This window comes from Ascaphus truei, chromosome 1 (genome assembly GCF_040206685.1).
Source record: "Ascaphus truei isolate aAscTru1 chromosome 1, aAscTru1.hap1, whole genome shotgun sequence".
In the NCBI taxonomy this organism is placed as follows: Eukaryota; Metazoa; Chordata; class Amphibia; order Anura; family Ascaphidae; genus Ascaphus; species Ascaphus truei.
In genome coordinates, this window is record NC_134483.1 from 71,062,690 (window position 1) to 71,075,769 (window position 13,080).

The 13,080-nt window shown below is 37.9% G+C and overlaps 1 long non-coding RNA gene across 1 annotated transcript in view; it reads right to left on the reverse strand.

Annotated features, from left to right (window-relative positions):
• Positions 1-1,337: 1,337 nt before the first annotated feature.
• LOC142489076 (uncharacterized) overlaps positions 1,338-13,080 on the reverse strand; it is a 29,233-nt gene continuing 17,490 nt past the window's right edge. Inside the window, exons 2-3 of the long non-coding RNA XR_012799792.1 lie at positions 2,125-2,312; positions 1,338-1,390 (exon numbers count right to left, since the gene is read on the reverse strand). This is a non-coding gene — a long non-coding RNA (uncharacterized LOC142489076). The remainder of the gene's footprint in view (positions 1,391-2,124; positions 2,313-13,080) is intronic.

A 13,080-nucleotide genomic window follows, 5' to 3' on the forward strand; every position in this document is an offset into this window, starting at 1 on the left:
GAGTCCTGAACAGCAACAGACAGGCAGGTAGGAAACAAAAGCACAATACATAGTATTAGTAATAGTACCAAGTAATAGTAAGTATCAATTCTATACAACAATGATAAATTAGTTTCAAACATAAAAGAGATTATCGACAAGCAAACTGTACCTTAGGTATCAGAATAACAAAAAGATTAAAAAAGAAAATATAGGACCCTTTCAGCGTGAGATGGGCAGGCAAATTATGGAAGATAAGGAAAAAACAGAGGTATTAAACACATTCTTTGCCTCTGTATTTACCAGGAAGGAATTAATTGCAAAAATAGTACAGTATCACGGGAAGGAAGCTACAATATATACCTCTATATTAACAGTCAATTGGTTAACCGAGGAAGGAGTGCAAAGGCGGCTTGATAAAATAAAGTAAATAAAGCACCAGGCCCTGATGGCAAGCACCCAAGAGTTCTTAAGGAGCTAAATTCAGTAATAGCTAAACTATTACATTTAATATTCAAGGACTCCATTTACACAGGCTCAGTACCACAAGTTTGGTGTAAAGCAGATGTGGTGCCTATATTTAAAAAGGGTGCTACAGTAGATCACAACTGGGGAATGACAGACCTGTAAGCTTGATAGTGGGGAAGCAACTTGAAGATTTAGTATGAAATACCTAGGGGATAACAAAATTATTAGTAATAGTCAGCATGGATTTATGGTCATGCCAAACTAACCTTATTAGTTTCGTTGAGGAGGTAAGTAGGAATTTAGATCAGGGTAATGCAGTTGATTTGGTTTACTTAGATTTTTCAAAGACTTTTGATACGGTTTCACACAAGAGGTTGGTGTACAAAATAAAGAAAATTGGACTTGGTAAACATATTTGCACCTGGATTGAAAACTGGTTGAAGGATAGACAGAGACTTGTCGTAATTTAAACTTTTTTTCAGGTTGGGCTAAAGTTATGAGTGGAGTACCTCAGGGATCGATACTGGGACCCCTGCTTTTTAACATATTGAATAAGTGAGCAAAGTGAAAACTTCAACTATACTTTGAAACCTCTATGAATGTGTGTTTATGTTTTTATTTGTGTGTTCTCTCTCCACAGGCCAAACACCTGGACCGATTCTGGTAAAATTGCGAGGGTACATTTCTTCCAACCTAACTTTCAGAGAAATTAAATATGTAAATTGTCCTACACAGGTGTTGTTAGCTTAATTTTCTATAATACTCTATGCACAGCACAGATTGAGTTGGAGACAGGATTTAAGATGTCTTACCCGAGAAGAGAAGATAAAGCTGAAATCTGTTAGGATAAGTGATGAGTCAAATAATCTTCTCTGTAAAACGCCACAATGACGCTTAAAGGGCCACTTTAAATATGGGCTTCTTTACATGTAGGCTGCTGCCCCTGTGACAACATACACTATTGTGTGACAACATACACTATACAATCATGTTGACATTTAAACAACATCTAAACTTTATACCAAAAAATATATTGTGATAGCACATAAAACTACATAAAACGAATGATAAAAATAAAAATAAAATGCATATTATAAAACATGTATACATAAAGTGAGATGAATCCATGAATACAGCTGAAAAGAAAAACCCAAGAGACAATTCAATCATTAGAGAAACATAGACAAATAATCAAAGATACATAAAAAAAGCCTAGTAGGTGGTACAAGATACTATTGCTAATATAAAGACCATCTATGCGCTAATTATATGAAGAAAAGAACCACCATTAAGCGTACTGTAGCTGAAAAAACGTGAGACAAAAGTAATCAGTGAAGAGACAAAATGATATGGTGGGTTCTGTGGTTAGAGCTTGCAGGGATTGTGTGTTCATTAATTTTAATTTTCAACTGGTATCAGTTGGTTGGAGGTTAGTGGCCCCTCCTCCCTAAGTTAAAGCTCATCCCTCCCCACTTTTTCAGTAGCAGGTTTTCCATTTACCAGTGCAGGACAGGTCCACTGAGACCATTCCTTCTCCACTGCAGAGGTAAATGAGAATGTTCACAGGTAGTGTTAGGACCTGCATACAGTACTGGTCATGCCGTGAAGTTGCTCTAGGCTTATAACGCTTTGGTCAAAGGGCTTAACTAAATGACTTTTACTCATGAGAATACTTACATTGAAGTATTTACCTATGTGTTTTGTCACATTGGATGTAGCATTGTGTATTTTTGTCTTTTGTTGTATACATTTGGCCACGCTCAGTAGCACTCCTTTTGACACAAATATATGATGTGGTGGGGTTCTGGGGTTAGAGCTTGTAGGGATTGTGTGTTCATTCATTTTAAGAGACAAATGGAGCAGACCTATCGAAAAATGAAAATATTTAGAGATAAATAAAAATATAAATGAATGGATGAATCAAAGAAAAAAAAAAGTACCCTAAATAGAAATTATAGAACAAATGAGTTCAAGAGAACCCATATTAAACACATCAAATATAGGAAACATCTAATAAAAATTGAATACAAATTTATTAAAATCCAAATCTACAGTATAAACTATAGGGTATGAGAAAAGAGGGGGAAAAGGTATTTAAAAGTGTACATAAAATATTATATAGTATGTGAGGTGTGTACACATAACATAGACTCATGAACACATACAAAGTATATACTACAATTGCATACTTTAAAGTAGAGTACAACAGGGTAATGTACAGAGGGAGGACTTATATCCTCTATCTCAAGTTAAAGGAGAGATATGATATCAATATCCTCATTGAGGCCTAGGGGAATTAGAGTTTTAAGCTTATAGACCCAATAACTCTCAAGTCTAGATAAGGTTCTCTTTTGATCTACTGTTCTTCTATTGATTGGAACAACATCAATCCCTTTGTCATTTAAGACTGATGGATCTTGTCCAGATTTTTATTAGATTTGTCTTATCATTGATGTGTTTAATGTGGGTTCTCTTGAACTCATTTGTTCTATAATCTCTATTTATGGTAGGGTACATTTTTTAATTCTCTCTTTACTTTTATGTTTTTACTTTTTACTTTTATGTTTTATGTTTTTTCAGCTACGCTTAATGGTGGTTCTTTTCTTCATAATCTTGTACCACCTATTACGCTTATTTATGTATATTTGATTACATATCTGTTTCTCTAATCATTGAATTATCTCTTGTTTTTTTCTTTTCAGCTCTATTCATGGATTAATCTCACTTTATGTATCCATGTTTAATAATATGCATTTTATTTTTTATCATTTGTTATATGTCGTTTTATGTGCTATCACAGTATATATTTTTTGTATAAAGTTTAGGTGTTGTTTAAATGTCAGCATGATTGTATAGTGTATGTTGTCACATGATACATTATTTTTTTTAACCATTGATTGACCAAGGATGGGTTTATAAGACTTGATCGAAATCACATTTGTGAACCCTGATGAAGTTGCCCTGTAGCCACGAAACGTATAGGAGTATCTATGGACTATCTACTTGTGCGGTATTTGCTGGACTTATATGGCACACCAGGCGTTGACATCATACTGTAGGATGCACGCCTTGTACTGGGAGTCCTTTCCCGGATGAGCAGCTCCAATTCCATGGTGCTTAGTGATGGAGCACAGAGACCCATTAGATCTAGGCTGCAGTCGGTTTTCTTGGAAGATCTCTTCGTTTGGCAGCTCATTCTTTGAGCCACAGAGGACATTTCCTACTTACCTTGATGTCCCTGATTGGGTGGTAATGGGCGACCCACAGCTTCCCCATGACATGACAATGACATGCTTTTAATCCATTTTATTTCCGTACGTGTATATCTCACAATTGCTGTTATCCAACCATTTTTATTCAATAATACGATACTATGAGAGCTCTCTGCCCATTTATTCTGTATTCCTTCTAAACCCGATGCCCAGACATCTTATTAAAATAGCAGCGGACTTATATATTCAAAAGGGAGGTTATTTGTAATATTTATTCTGGTTCACGTCATTTTTTCACTTGTTTGTTTTCCCTTGTATGTTATACCTACACTTTGTATTCAATCATTTACATATTTTTTCTGAAAAAATTGTTTCTGTGCTATCACTGGGTATACACGTTTAATATTTCCAATATTTTCACAATACACTTTTTGTGCACTCCAGATTTTGTTGTTTGTATATGTTGGGACCTATCTGAGAGGTAGGAGTGAAACGAGTTTAAAGCATGTTCCCCTATACCAGAGCACTGCAGGTTGTTTACCAAGATAACATGATAAACATTATCAAAAGCCTTTGCAAAATGTAGAACTATTGCACCAGTAAGTTGTCCCAGTTCCATTCCACATTGGATCTCATTGCAAACTTTTAGAAGGGTAATTACTATGGAGTGTGTTGGGCGAAAGCTAGATTGGAATAGGCTAAGGAAATTTGTCTTGGTATAGTAATCGCTTAAATGGGAGTGGACATATTTTTCCATGACTTTAGATAGTATTGGGAATATAGAGATTGGCATGTAGTTTGAAACAGTGTTTTTGTGTCCCCACTGTGAAGTTGGGACAACAAGTTTTCCAGGTCTTGGACAAAATAGAGTTGAATTGGGAAGCGAGCAGTAGGACAGGGACACAGAATCGTAGGAACTTTGATATGGGAGTAGGTCAGGTTATAATGGGTATAAATGAGTATGTATCTGAGATGTATAAACCATATTCTTCATAATATGACAAAATTAAGGGACATAACAAAGTTCCCAATCAACATTTTTTTTTACAGGTGAATACAGTGTTCCTAGTGTTAAAATCCAAACAATCTCTTGTTTATTCAGGAGTTGGAGTGTATCTCCTCCCCTAATTGAGGTTGGAATACATTCAATGCCCGAGAGTATGAAGTTCTCAATCCCTCTCTGTGGACAGGTAGTAAAATGTCTTGAAACAGAATATCTGATATATAATATTCCATGATGCAAGTACTGAGAGGTCTCATAGTCCTACTAATGTAGTCTTTCCCATAGCCACATTTCAGGAGATAATTTATATAACTCAAATTACAATTCATAAAAGTGATTATGTCATAAGGAGATCTGATTCTCTTAACGTTCATTTTTAAAAAAAAAGGGTTTTCAGAAATACAAACAATACAGTACCCACATTTAAAGTTTTGATTCACAATATTTTTTACCCTCTTATGTTAATATTTTCATGGGACTCTGGGAATCTAAACATATCTTTGGAAATTCCAACATTTTGTCACCACATTATCTTTTCTGAAAACAAAAAGTGTTGCCTCAGTGAAAAACTTATTTCAAGTGCAAGTGATGATAGTAACTCGAATTAGTGATATAGCCATGGCTGGTCCAGACTATCTTTCTGCCCTTCTGTCATGTAAGTTCTGATAGCTACAGACAGTGATGGGCTATCCTGTGGGGGTTACCTCCCCCCCCCCACACACAGCCTGCCTGAGTGACAGGAGAGGTGGTAACATTGGGTCTGTGTTGCAGCCAATCATGGTGCAGACCCATGTGGCCTCCCCTTTTGCATTAGAGAGGATGCCTTTCAAATTATTAGTCAGTCCAGCTCTTCCCCTCTTGGGGTTGTCAGTTGTGTGCCTTCCCAACCGGGGAAGGGAGTGGAGCTCAGCCCCTTCTGGGGCCGAGGGAATCAAGTTCTGTGCAGAGCATATGGCCTCAATATTATCTGCTGGCCAGCACTATCCAAGGGCCGGAAACCCATTCTCCACTATATGCAAATGCTGTTATACAATCTGCAGTGGCTGCATCAAATAAAGACCCTTTTATATACTTCTGGCTAAGTCGCAGTCTATTGGACAGAAGTATAGGAGAAAAGAACTGTCATGGTAGGGACTGCCTGCAGCTCTGCTGTAGCCTGCTACGGAGGCGCTGTCACCAAATGAAAAGAACCTGAGGATCACCTAAAGCCTGTCCTGTTCCCCACAACATCGCGGAAGCTCATCCCTCCTGGACCCTCACAGGTAACCAGCACCACACAGACCTGTAGCCTAGGCAAGATCTCCCAGAGGGGGGGAGGGGGGGAGTGGGGTAGGGAAGCAGTACTACAGTGATAAAATAGAAAGTAGAAAAAAATAAAATACAACCCATTAGTGAATGCGAGGTGCTGCTCCAAAAAACCTTTCCAGGGTCAAAACACACAGTATTAAAACAGGGGCGCAGCTCTTGTGAGATATGTGAAAAGAGAAAGATAGCACAAAATAATGCATCATAGTATATTTAAAAAAAAAAATCGCATAAGATCAGTAAACCAGCGTCAAATGCACTCACACACTCCAAATTCTTTTCAGCATTGGGAACCAACAGTGGAATGTATGGCAATGGTCTGGGAATAGGCAAGGATCAGAGAGTAACTCCAGGACGTTTCAAGAATGAAAAAGATAGAATGCCAACATAGCATAATTATTTAAAAAAAATAATAATGTGCTCACAAATTGTATATTGATAGGGAGCATTGTGAGCTCGCAGCAAGAACAAACAATCTCTCCACTCTGCCACCTGCACATGGAGCCCAGTCCTTTCTTGGGCCGTCCTCGGGGGGTGTAGGTTCAGACTAGGCAAGGTCCTCTCAGGCTCAGTAGAGTAACGCAACTCGCCCTACACATTTCACAAGGCAATCGGCTTCCTCAGGGGCTCAATATCCAAGTGTTCAGAAGTCCAATTTTTTGAATAGCATCAATTCATGCGCCACCGTATAGTCTGTGATGTCATCGTGTGCCATCAGCGCCATGACGTCAGACTAGTCTTGACGGACCGAAATACGCTTAGTATTGACAACAAACAAAACTCTATACATTTTTATGATACACAATGAACAGGGAATTACGTTTAGGAGTGGTAATATGTATTAATGAGGGAGAATAACAATCTGTATCCATGAGAAAGAAACTATCTCAAAGAAAACATCAAATGGCCAAAGAAAAGGCAGGCCTTTTAGATACTGTAAATGAATCCTGTACAATGATTCTTCTAACAGAAAACAGAAAGATAAAGCTGAACTGAATTTTGTGCCATTCATTCATCACACAATTGAATAGAGCCTCAAATAAAATAAAGAAGATTAAGAAGCATAATTTCTACCATAAAATCCCTGTGTCGTTTTTATTAAAGCACCGAGCTTAAAAAGTAAGTTAGCACAAAGTGTATTTAAGAAAGTTGCCATTACAAAAAGAAAATACATGGTTAGGTAATAAAACCACTTTCATGGCATCCTTATTGTAGCTGGTCAGAAATGCTCATTCAAAGTTGTTTTCACTCTTACTCATAGTTGGATTGTTTTATTTTTTACTTTAATCAGATCTTTCCAATCTAAATTGCGAGTTTTATTGAGTGCTTCATCCAGAATGTCAGCTTTGTAGTCCCTTTCTATAAAACGTTTGTGCAGAAAATGTGATTGTGTTTTGAAAGTTTCCCCAAGTGCAATTAATTTTGAGCCTTTTGAATTGCCAAATGGTACGTTATCTACCCATTTGGGGTGGTGGCAGCTTGTTCGCTAAATAAAATTATTGCTATCCACACTTTTGAAGAATGTCTTGGTCTTTAATTTCCCACCATCAACATAAATGGTCCGGTCAAGAAAGTCAACACATTCATTGCTAACTTGATGGGTAAATTTAAGATTCACATTGTTGGTGTTTAATACAGACATAAATTCATTGAGGCTTTGTATATTGCCCCTCCACACTAGTACTATGTCATCAATGAAACGCCGCCATATGACCAAGCTCGCACCGAGCACCGTAGATGACCAGATGTGCTCATCTTCCCATGACCCAATAAAGAGGTTCGCGTAGCTCGATGCAAACTTGGTCCCTATGGCAGTTCCACATTTTTGCAAATAATGAGGACCATTAAAATAGAACGAGTTGTGGTTTAAAATAAAATCTATGCTCTCTATTAAATGCTGCTTGAATATCAGTCATGTCCTTATCTTTTCTCGGGACCTTGCTGCTTGCTTCGCACCCCTGTTTGTGACCTATGGATGTATATACAGAGGTCACATCACAGGTGGCCAGCAGAAATCCTTCCTCCCACAGGAAATTGTCTAAGAGATTTAAAACATCTGTAGTGTCTCTTAGATAAGATCTTTGGTGTTTTACGTACTTCTGTAGGAATATATATCGACATACTCTGATAGATTTTGAGTCAGAGAGTTAATCCCCAAGATTATCAGTCTACCGGAAAGGATTCACAAGTGACTTCAAATACATCTAAAAAAATCCTCTTGCTTCCCCGGGGATAAAAGGTGGATTTTTGTTTCAATTAGTGTATGTATATATTCTTGTTTCGGAATATCACTGGTGATAGAGAGATCTATCCTAGGATTGCCCGCTGTCCTCATTTTGGTATCTTTGTTGAGGAAAAAACTTTGACTGTCAGTTTTCTTAAGAACCTGTTGGAATCTATAAATAATTCGAAGCCACTTGGGCCTACAGTTGGTGCAAACTTTAAGCCTTTGTCTACTACTTTATCTTGAGATGGGGTTAGGATTTTAGAACCCCATATCAAGAAAAAGTGGAGGCTCACAGCTTATTATATTTTTAACACTGATAACACAGTCACTGTTTAATAATTATTATTTATGTCACTTGCACTGTGCACTTTATTTGCTCACAACCTATACAGTGCGTTTCTCCATCACTTGTTCTAGTAGAGAGCGCCATCCTATATACCCCCCACCCCCTTTCTACTTATTCCTGACACAGTCATGATCAAATCTTCATTCTTCCACCGAAAGAACATAGCTAGGATTAAGCACTTGATCCCCCCAGAGGACCTTACTATGCTCGTCCATGCCTTTGTGTCCTCACGCCTGGACTACTGCAGTGAACTCTACCTGATTCTTCCGGAAAAAGAACTGCGCTGCCTGCAGCTGGAGCAGAATGCTGCGGCCAGGTTGGTAACTAACCAGACCCATACTTTCCAAATGACACCTGTTTTGTGTTCCCGGCACTGGCTGCCTGTAAAAGGGTGAATTTATTTAAAGATTGGCATGGTGACATTCAAAGCACTTCCTGACCTGGGTCCCAGCTACACTCCTATTTGCTCACTTTGATCTGCAGATTAAGGACTCCTAACAGTTCCCAGCATCTCCTTGACTTCCTTTGGGGCCTGAAATTTTAGCCACACTGCTCCCATTATTTAGAACATTCTGCCTCATACAGTTCGAGAGGCCCCCTCTCTGGAAATCTATACAAACAGACTGATTTGCTTATATTACCATCATAATTTGTGAGTGGGACTAACACATTTTTTGTTATACATTTTTTTTCACCAACTGGCTAGACTAATATTCATATTTTTTTATCTTTCATATTCACTACGAGATCTGCAAGCGCTCCCCATACTTAGACAACTACGCTATTTCGGGACCAGAGGACGATCGACGAGGATTTTTGGAGCTGCTGCGTTTATACCTTTAATAACTTTTTTCACTATATTGGGGTGAAGGTTTTATTGAATAATATAGGTTTTTGAATATTTTGGATATTGACTTTATTTGTAATATTTGCTTGAACTTATACATTTGGGTTATAGCACATTTGATGTAATTTAATTCACATTTTGTGATTTGAAAAAAAAAGCCATTTCACTAAAGAGTACCTGGGTACACCCATTCTTTTTGCACTATATACCCTGAACGCTAACCTCTCCTCTCTCTCTCCGTCCTCTGGACCTGACAATCTTGTCAACTCTTACAACTCTTTTATGCTCCACAATAGTTGATTTTGGTTGCAAAATATTTTAGCAATGGCATTACAGAAAGCTTGATTTTTTCAAGATCATTTAATAATAGACATGTACATTGTGACACAAAAACGTTTCCAAGTCTCATCTAAATCTTTGCAGCTTGAAAGATCTGAGCTTCTAAAAAGCACACATTTAAACTCTTGACACACATTTAACTCTTACTTAATTTTTGTTTTTTATGTCAGTATTTCTGTAACTTTTCATACATTTGCTGAATCAGCTAGGAAAAAGGATTATGGATTGTTTTGTTTCTAATTTTACATTAGATCATACAGTATAAAGCTATCATTAGGACGAAAGAGTACTTTTAATAACTTTCAGCAGGATTTAATTGTGAAATGAGCTGATTCAGTCAATTTCGTTTTTCTTACCAAACCTAATATTGCTGTTTTCACAGGTGCTGTCAGCTAGGAAACAATAACCTCAATTGTTTTCATGGAATATCGTTATGAAGACTTGCAGAAAGATATTGATGTTGTGAGCACATGTTGCGTTTAAAGTATATTAAACAGGGACAGAAACATCTTCAACTTCATTATAACTTAAAGGTCAAATGGTTTATATTGTAGCCTTTACTCATGAGTGACTTGGAGGTATTGTACAACAGTGTAACTGAATTATCTTCTCAGCAGGTTTTAACTAAGAATAGTTGCTAACTGAGAATAGTTGCATATATGAAGTTGGATATGTGTGCTTAGATAGATTTTTCTTTGTGAAGTGGCAACTATACCAGCAAGAGTGATAGCTTTGCTAGCTACAGTAAGGTTGAGATTATGGTGCTCGCAACGGTGCGCGTTTTTATCGAGAACATACTTCTTATCTTACCCATAGTGCGCGCGACCGAGCTAGTGTTGCAGAGCGACCGCGCGGCAGTTTTTTTAAAAAGACAAATGATCTTGTCTTTTCGTGCGGCGGCCGCATCACGTGAGCGGTTCAGCCATTGAGGGCGAACCAGCCTGGTGACACGTCCGCCACGCCTTCCCATGCCTCCCCAATCGCTGGAAGCTGAGTTCACCCATCGCTCGGGCGAGAGGCGCGGGCGATGCCATGCGCTTGGTTGCACACACGTGCGTGAGCCCACTATAATCTCGGCCTAATTGTGCTTTTCATGTGATTACCGTATTTCCTCGATTCTAAGACGCACCTTTTTTCCGATTTTCACGTCTGAAATCGGGCTGCATCTTAGAATCGATGTTTTTAAAAAAATTAAGAAAAAAAAGTGTCTACTAACCCCCTCCTCACTTACCATGTTTCAGGAACGGTCAAATGTCAGCGGAGGATGAGCTGGGCGGCGACGGTGACAGCAGGAGAGGTCCCATGCTTGCAGAGGATTGAAGATGGACAGCGGGTGTGCGGTGGCGGCACCAGGAGAAGATCATCATAGAGCTGGAGACCTGAGCAGTAGGAGAGCGGCATAGCGGAACGGCTGGGGAGGAGCGTGCTGTAACACCAGAAGTTGATCGGTGTCTGACTTTCTGTTCGATGATGATCTTCTCCTGCGTACACCTCACGCTCGCCTGCAGTCCATCTTCAATCCTCTGCAGACGTGGGACCTCTCCTGCCGCTGCTGCCCGTTTCATCCTCCGCTGACATGGGACCGCTCCTGAAACATGCTAAGTGAAAAGTTATTTTCCTCGATTGTAAGTGCCAAGTCAACGGTGCGTCTTACAATCGATGGCATCTTACAATCAAGGAAATACTGTATTTAATGTGTTACAATATGTTCCAATTACTGTTTTTTGTTATGTCTGGTTTTTAAGGTTGAACTACTGTAATCAAACTTTGGTTAGAAGTGTGTTAAAATGGGGCATTAGAATCATAACCAATCTTCTGCTTCATGTTCAACCCATTGGTTATATAACATGGCATAAGCACTTAGAAAAACTCAGAGCAGGCCCTGCTGGATTGACCTGTCCCCAATAACAATCTGTCTGTTCATTTAAGAACTTTTGTTTTCAGTGGACAGATTTTATTTTAATTAATTGACAATGATATGCATTTGGTTAAATGAAACCAGAAAACTAGCCATTGGTTTTATCTATATAAAGTGATAGTAGCCTTATTGGACCATTTATCAAACCTTCATACTGTAGATTAAATTAAAGAGCTTTCAAAACCTCATAGGTTTCTTCCTTCAATGTACAATAAAGCTCTGTACACTATCATTTAATCTATGAAGAACTCTAATGTTTGCCCGCTAAAATGTATCACAACCTTCAATGAATCATCTCTATAGTAGGGTGAGTTGATCTAATAACTGAACATTTTATTCCTGATCTTTTCACTATAATGCCCATTTAGTAGTGTACCCTTTTTTTATTACAGGAATGATACTGGAGTTCTTCTTTACTCTTGGTGGATATGATGTTAGGTAACCCTTGACTTGGAATTGTTACAAATCTCTGGAGTCCTGATTAAAACTTCTTAATCAATTGTTGAAAGTGTCGTAACGTAAAACTCACATTAGTTACTTTCTAAATAACTAGGTGTTTCGCCACTTCTCAACAAATAGAATAGCCACCTTTGTGCACAGCACTCCTATCCAGCAGGATTGATTAATACCAATGGCCGTTTTCATAATGTTGTGTCTATACATATTAATAGCAGTATTTTGCCACGAAAATATTTTTTTCAGCATGGATTGTTAATATTGACAGTTGGATATGTGTTTCCTATACACAACATAAATATGTGCAATTTACTTGCCCACAAATAGTTGATTGTATTTTTTATTATTATTTGCGTTACTATTTGTACATGCACACTAATACCATATAGTAATATCACCACTTGACCATCTTCAGGGATCTCCCTGATTTGGCTTGATTTTAAAAAAAAGGATTCACAACACTTACACCTCACCAGTAGATCAGTTTTTGGCATACTTGGCACTAATAATAATTAGCACTTTGTCAAGAACTACAATAAGCACTAGCCATTAAGATCAATTGCTTTTCTGGTTAGCAGTGTCACTTACTGTACTTATGAAACTGGAGATAAGCAAAAATGTAAAGGGCCAGTTCAAAACCAAATATTAATATCTGTTGAATATCTATAAATATACTTTGTGTGTGTGTATATATATATATAGACAATAATGCAACATTTGGTAAACACCTCTGCATATACGTGCATTATATGTAGGCCCATACAGAAAATCAGTAAAATAGCCAATAGGCTTTGGAGATATTTCTAGTTTTATTTCCAGTGAAAATATCAAAGATACCCACTGGAAAAGTCACAATGTCATGTCCCCTAGCGGCCATAATATTTCCCCCAGATAAAATTTCAGGTTCTATTGTATAGTACTTCTAGTAGTCCTTTATTCCCATAAAGATATTAGACTTCTGTTAACTATTTGGGTTATAG